This window comes from Nelumbo lutea, chromosome 5 (assembly GCF_056320005.1).
Source record: "Nelumbo lutea isolate HS-2025 chromosome 5, American lotus-T2T, whole genome shotgun sequence".
Lineage (NCBI taxonomy): Eukaryota > Viridiplantae > Streptophyta > Magnoliopsida > Proteales > Nelumbonaceae > Nelumbo > Nelumbo lutea.
The window spans coordinates 49135842-49143342 of record NC_142688.1 but is presented as its reverse complement, the minus strand read 5'-3'; the positions used below and the strand labels follow the sequence as shown (position 1 = coordinate 49143342).

The following is a 7501-nucleotide window of genomic DNA, read 5'->3' as shown; positions in this document are numbered from 1 at the left end:
CAAAGTCTTCACATTCGGTAGGACCAAATCTTGCCCAAAGTTCCTCTTGAAAATTTTCCCATGTCACCTCTTTTCCTTTTTCTTTATAGGATATTCTCAACCATTGCCACCATTGATTAGCCTCGCTTTTCAAATGGAATGAAGCCAAGGACACCTTGTGAGATTCAAGAGTGCCTTGGTATTCAAAAAATTGATCTACTCTTGTAAACCATTCGGTGGGGTCATCTCCCGCAAATTGAGGAAACTCCAATTTGGCTAGTTTGGAAGAGAACAATTGTCGTCCCACTTCGGAGTTGTCGAGATTCTTTTTTCATGTTGCAAGAACGCCCAGTAGGAGAGTTTGCCTTAAATTCAAGGCTGTTGGCTGTCGATGTAGCACAGTTGGAGAGTAGAGCTTCCGATAATTTGTTGATGGCATCTTCTAACTGATGGAACTTATCAGCTACTCCCGCCTCCAAGTCCAACCTCTAAGCTCTCAATTCTCTCCTTGTTAGTAGCCATGGTGCCAAGCTCTGATACCAATGATAGGTCCCAATCAAAGCTAGAGTGATAGAGTATTCTTTACTTTGATTTTGCTGTCTAACTGGGTTTAGCTATGATACCCAAGGGACATGATACCTCAAAAACATATAACCAATCATGTTTTGCCAATGCATATTTTATGGATGGATAGGAGAGTTGGGTCTTTCTCATCCCATAAAACATTAAAGCTTAAGAATTATAATTTATAAATTGTAGTTAAGAATGAGATTTTTAATGAAATTATAATTAGCTATAATATATTTCTTTTCGTTGCTGGTGGACAATGGAACAGTGGAGAGCGGAGGTTGTGGCCTTGTGGGAGATAGGGAAGTCACTGTTCATCGTCTCCCACCTTGAGATGGAAAACAGGGTAGCGGCAGCAAGAAACCTCTCTCCTCTCGGCAGCAAGAAATCTCTCTCCTCTCTATTTGGTTTTGGTGGCAAATGACAATCGACACAGGAGAGGTGGTTGGAAGTCAGAAAGGAGAGTTTGCGATGGCTCCAACTAATGGATCTTGGTCTCATGTCATAAAAAGGGTACCTCTCTCAAGGAGCCCCAGAAGAAGCTCTTCTTCTTTACATCCAAATTCTCTGCAAAAGGAATCCACCATTATGGTGTTATTCCTCTACTACTCAAGGCTTGTGTGTCTCTGCCGGGAAAGTTTTCCATGCTGAATCGATCACAATTGGGGTGGATTCAGATGTGGGGATAGGGACTTCATTAGTTAGCATGTATTCTAAATGCCGCGACATAGTTGGTTCCCACAGGGTATTTGATGAAATACCTAATAAGAATTTGGTGACATGTAATGCAATGATAAGAGGGTGTTCAAGGAATGGTGACATGGGTTCTGCATCATTTAGTTTTGAACGGATGCTAGGGAAGACGGAAGTTATATGGGCAGAGATGATTGATGGATATGCAAGGAATGGGGTTATTATTGCTGCTAGGCGTTTATTCAATTGCTCTCCACATGAGATGAGGAATCTAGTGACATGACTGTGATGATCGATGGATATGTGAGGATTGGGCAGTTGAAGACGGCAAGGCAGCTATTTGAGGAGATGCCACAGCGGAACTGCTATTCCTGGTAGTCAATAATTGCTGGTTACTACAAGAAGAGTAACGTCAAGGAGGCGAGAGAGATCTTTGATCGCATTCCAGTCAAGAATTTGGTGAACTGGAATTCATTGATTGCTGGATATGCACAGAATTGATATTGCGAAGAAGCTCTACAGGCTCTCGCTAAGATGCAGTCCGAGGGATTTAAGCCTGATGAAGTTACAGTAGCAAGTGTATTACCAGCTTGTGCACAAAATGGTTCTTTGGATCACGAAAAAGAAATCCATAATCTTGTAAATTGTAGCAATATCAAACCTAACCAGTTGACATGTATGCAAAATGCGGCGACTTGCATAATGCAAGAATGATTTTTAGGGATGGGGTTTCATTGAAGTGCCAAATAGTTATTATTATTATTTATTATTTATTATTATTATTTTATTATTATGATTATTATTTATTATTATTGATGAAGGGCAAATTAGGCCCTCCAATGACATCATGACAAATGGCATCTTAGAACAGTTGAATGACACATAGACACCACCTAAGTGATGATTTTGAGTCCCAGATCGTGGTTCATTTGCGCTCCGACCTAGTGACTTTTACCACAACTTAGGTCGGCTAAGAGCACCTCGTTCAGGACTTACCTGTAGCACCTCGTCATTGGTCGAAGTGACCTCAACGCGAGGACTAGGCGGTGACCTATGAGATGTGCTGACCAACAAATTCGGCATGCATATGCCGACACTCCCAGGTTTCTAGGAATTTGGCCCACGTACTGGATATTCTAGAGAATGCATGGCCATTACCTCCAAAGATCTCGGACCGGTTAGGCACGACATCCCGAAAATCTTGGGTGTAGTGCGTGAGATCGATGACAACTCAACTATATAAGGGCTTCAGACGTCAAGAACAGGGTACGCACAATTACTTGTTCACTAGCCAACTAGTATACATATTTTCAACTTGCACAACCTAGTACTAACTTAGGAATCGCAATGTCCACCCCGGGTAAAGCAACCCAGGCACTCTGACAATGATTCCATGCAGGTTTCTCCAAAGAGCTATGCAGATTGATAATCAACTTAGCTCAGCACCCGATCTACCCCTAGCTCAGTCTATTCAGCTCGGCTTCCAAGTCTTCATACAACATAAATCCTCCACTTCGGCCTTTGAGTCACCCACCACCAAGAAGTAGCCAGATGACTAGAGAGCGCTCAGATTGCACAATGTCAATTAGCATCGAAGTCACCGGCCAGCTGGGAACTACCAAAACTTGCATCATCAACTGGCATCATCTGTGAGAGATGCTACAAAAAGCTAAGTTCTCATCTTCTTGAAAACTAAATGCTCATCTTCTAGAAAGTTAAGATCTCACCTTTTAAAAATTTAAGTTTTCACTCTCTAATTTCCATTTTTATGAACTCAAAGGCATTTTTTACCAGTACCAACATCATGAACTAATAATCAATTACTGGGGGGCAAAGGCGTCAATGATGAACCTTGAGACCCACCCTATTACAATCAGTAGCAACCATGCCAAAGTCATCACTCCTAGTATCTTATGTAAACACACCGCTATGGCTTGTGAACACCCCTCTCCTCGCGGTAGAGTCATCAGCGGTTCCCACCAGGATTGAAGTGTGGTGGTTCTATGAAATGAAGGAAGAATTTCCAAATCTGAGAATGGGAGAAGCCCAATGTAAACAACATAATGACCTCGACAACCAATAGTTTGGCAACAAGAACCTTGGAGTGAGGCCGCCCCTACAGGTCGATCCCTCCATAGTTCCCGCGGTGTTTGACAGCCAATAGATTGTAAAGAAGCCCCACCGACCTCAGCTCATTCTATGTTTATACTCAACAATGATTAAACCGAATGAAGCCTCTTCTGCTTAGTTTCGCAAGTTTGCTTCTACAAGTCGAGCACTTCCTAGATCCCATGGGAGTAGGCGGCCAATGGATTACATGGACGCCCTTGTAGGTTGAGCCTTCCAAGGCTCCCATGCGAGCTGGCAACCTAAAGTCAATAGTGCTTCTCCCGCAGGTCAAGCTCCTAGTGGCTTCTTGTAGGGGTGGATGAGCGACGTCACTACAAGGCTGATGCAGTGTAGCTGTGGCCTCGAACTGCTGACTCACACCAATAACATGTTTATGTATCAACAACCCTCACAAGGGGGTCCGAAGTGCATAGTTGTGGTCTTGCAAGCACTCACCCAGGAAGATAATCCCACGAGACAATGTAGAGGCAGCCATATGGGAAGTTATTACAGAACGACCACCTTTCTAGGCGGAAAGGTTAATGCGCACATTGGCTAAATAATATTTTGGAGAGTGGACCACGAGTCGTTCCCAGAGCCTAAGGGCTAGGATGCCCAATTGATAAAAAACCTCAGCACCACGTGAGACCCAGTCACCTCTTCGGCATGGGCAAGATCAAGGATAAGGAGAATGGACTATGAGTCACTCCTAGAGCCTAAGGGCTAGGGTGCCAAGCTGATAAAAGACCTCAACACCGCATGAGACCCATTTGCCTCTTCGATGTGGGCAAGATCAAGGATAAGGAGAGCTGACAGCGAGTTGCTTTCATATCCTAAGGGCTAGGGCGCCGAGATAATAAAAGACCTCGGCACCACATGTGACGCAATTGACTCTTTGGCATGGGCAAGATCAAGGATAAGTAGAGTGGACCACAAGTTGCTCTTAGAGCCTAAGAACTAAGGTGCCGAGCTGATAAAAGATCTCGACACCATATAAGACCCAATCACCTCCTCGGCTAGGGCAATCTAGTTGCGAGCTGATAAAAGACCTCGGCACCACATAAGACCCAATTGCCTGATAAAGCAGGATACTCTTTCACCTCGGTTTAGGCTTTGTGTCAAACTCGCTGGATACTCTTTCAAAACCAGTTTGAATGATGCTACGTTAGAGTTTACTTAGGTGGAGCAACCTGATAAAGCAGTCACATAGAACCCATTCTTGAGGGCGACCCGATGAGCTCCACTCTTGAGGTAATAGGTCGGATTGCAAGATCCCATGATGGTCACAACCCTTATAAGGTAGATGTCCTCGTGTATCTGCTCCACCTTTCCTCGAGCAGATGAGACCGCTCTCGTGCCCCGATAATCAAGACGACGAGGTCCTGTGTAAGGCTGCTAACACTTGGATTCTTCTAACCTGAGAAGCAAATCAGACCTATGCTTACGACTATGAGTTCATCAAACAGTCATTCCAGGCCAAAGGAACTATCTACTTCCTTCGCCTAGGTACTCTCAGCTCAGGAGTGGGGGGCAATTGATGAAGGGCGGATGTGGCCCTCCAATGACATCGTGACACATGGAATCTTAGAACTACTGAATGACACATAAATACCACCTAAGTGATGATTTGGAGTCCCAAATCGCGGTTCATTTGCACTCCGACCTAGCAACTTCGACCACAACTTAGGTTAACTAGGAGCACCTCATTCAGGGCTGACTTATAGCTCCTCGCCACTGGCCGAAGTGACCTCGATGCGAGGAATGACCTCCCTCGAGGGCTTGTCGACCTGACTGAGGACCAGGCAGTGACCTGCGAAATGTGCTCGCCAACAAATTTGGCATGCATATGCTAATACCCCCAGGTCTCTAGGAAGTTGGCCCGCATACTGGATATTCTAGAGGATGGTCAACGTGTATGGGGATTACCTCTGAGGATCTCTGACTGGTTAGGCACAACCTCCCGGAAATCTTGGGTGTGGTACGTGGGATCGACGACAACTCAACTATATAAGGACTTTAGACCTCAAGGAACAGGGTATGCACGATTACTTGTTCACGAGCCTACTAGTATACATACTTTCAGCTTGCACAACCGAGTACTAACTTAAGCATCGGAGTGCCCACCACGGGTAAAGCAACCCAGACACTGACATTAATTCTTTGCAGGTTTCTCTAAAGAGCTACACAGCTCAACAATCAACTTAGGTCGGCACCTGATCTACCCCCTAGCTTAGCCTAGTTAGCTCGACATCCAAGTCTTTATCCGGTGGAAATCCTCCACTTCAACCTCTGAGTCACCAGCCACCAAGAAGTCGCTAGATGACCAGAGAACGCTCGGATCGCACACTATCAATTAGCATCCGAGTCACCGGCCAGTCAGGAACTGCCAAAACTTGCATCATCAATTACTATGATTATTATTATTATTGTTATTAATTAAGTTCACATAGTGATTCACGTGTGAGTCCATGTGGATTCTCAGTTGAAATGTATACACAATATGTATGTATGTACGTATATGTAGGGGATGTTGTAGGGGTTAAACCAACAGTGAAAAAAGAAAATCTGCATGGATTCTAGAAGTTTTATGCCAAGTTTCCTTTTTCTTTTTATGAGAAACGGCCATGTTATTAGTCAATTTATGAAACCTTCTTCCTTGAGAAAATTACAATATAACAATGACTATATTGTATGACCATTTCTCTCTTGATATTCTGTTCACTAACTAATAATTGACATATATTGTATGCAGGTATAAGCCTTTGCATCTTCGTATTACTCATTTGTATCTCTTGGTTATACTTCATCATAAGGAAAAGAAAACTCATGAGATTAAAAGAGAAATACTTTGAGCAAAATGGTGGTTTGCTTTTACAACAACAGTTTTCTAATGGAGGTTCAAATCTCTTGAAAATCTTTTCAACCGAAGAGTTAAAGTTGGCAACCAAAAATTATAATGAAGAAAGCATCATAGGCCAAGGTGGACAAGGTACGGTTTACAAAGGCATTTTTCCTGATCATCAAATTGTTGCCATTAAAATGTCTAGAATAATGGATTCTAGTCAAATGGAGCAATTCGTAAATGAGGTTGTCATTTTAACTCAAATTAATCATCGCAACGTGGTAAAGCTCTTGGGATGTTGTTTAGAGACTGAAGTACCTCAGTTGGTTTATGAGTATATCTCCAATGGAACCCTTTTTCACCATATTCATCAAAACAATGGCATTTTGCTTTCATGGGAAGATCGATTGAGGATTGCAATAGAAACTGCTAGTGCACTTGCCTATCTTCACTCCAAAGTCTCTATACCAATCATTCATAGGGACATCAAATCCACAAATATATTATTAGATGAAAAATATATTGCAAAAAATTCTGATTTTGGAGTTTCCAAGTTACTTCCTACGGATCAATCTCAAATAACCACATTGGTTCAAGGGACATTGGGATATTTGGACCCAGAATATTTCCACACGAGTCAATTGACAGAGAAAAGTGATGTTTATAGCTTTGGAGTGGTTCTTGTAGAGCTCTTAACAGGTAAAAAACCTCTTTCTTTTGAAAGACCACAAGAACAAAGAAACTTGGCTACATATTTCATTTCATCAATGAATGAAAATCGTCTTTTTGAACTAAATGAAGATCGACTTGTGGATGAGAAAAATGTTGAGGAACTTTGTGTAGTTGCTAAGGTTGCAAAAAGATGCCTCAGTCTAAAAGGTGAAGAAAGGCCCACTATGGAAGAAGTTGCAATGGAGCTACAAAACTTGAAAAGGTTGAGAAAACAACCATGGGTTCAACCGATAGAGGAAGAGAGTGTGAGCTTATTATCTGAACCTTCAGAATTCTATCATGTTGGTGATACATCTGAGCAGTCTTCTTTGCAAAGAGATATCATATTGTCCATGAATTTCCCTCGTTGAGCAATAATCTAGGACATCCCTTAGGTCTAATGTTCTTTTCCTATCACTGTAGCAATATTGAAATAATGATTTGATCATCTTCATTAAACTATTTATATATTTTATTAGTAGATTTCCTTCATCTTATGTATGAGATCCAGTGAATGTACAAAAGCACATTGAAAATAATGCTTTACTTTCTTCTATGAAAAATAAGATTTCATTTCATGTTGTACCAAGTATAAAATCT

At 42.3% G+C, this 7501-nt stretch overlaps 1 pseudogene; it reads left to right on the top strand.

Moving 5' to 3' along the window:
- The first annotated feature begins 1773 nt into the window (after nt 1-1773).
- On the top strand, nt 1774-7272 carry LOC148852269 (wall-associated receptor kinase 5 pseudogene; annotated as a pseudogene).
- Nucleotides 7273-7501: the final 229 nt, after the last annotated feature.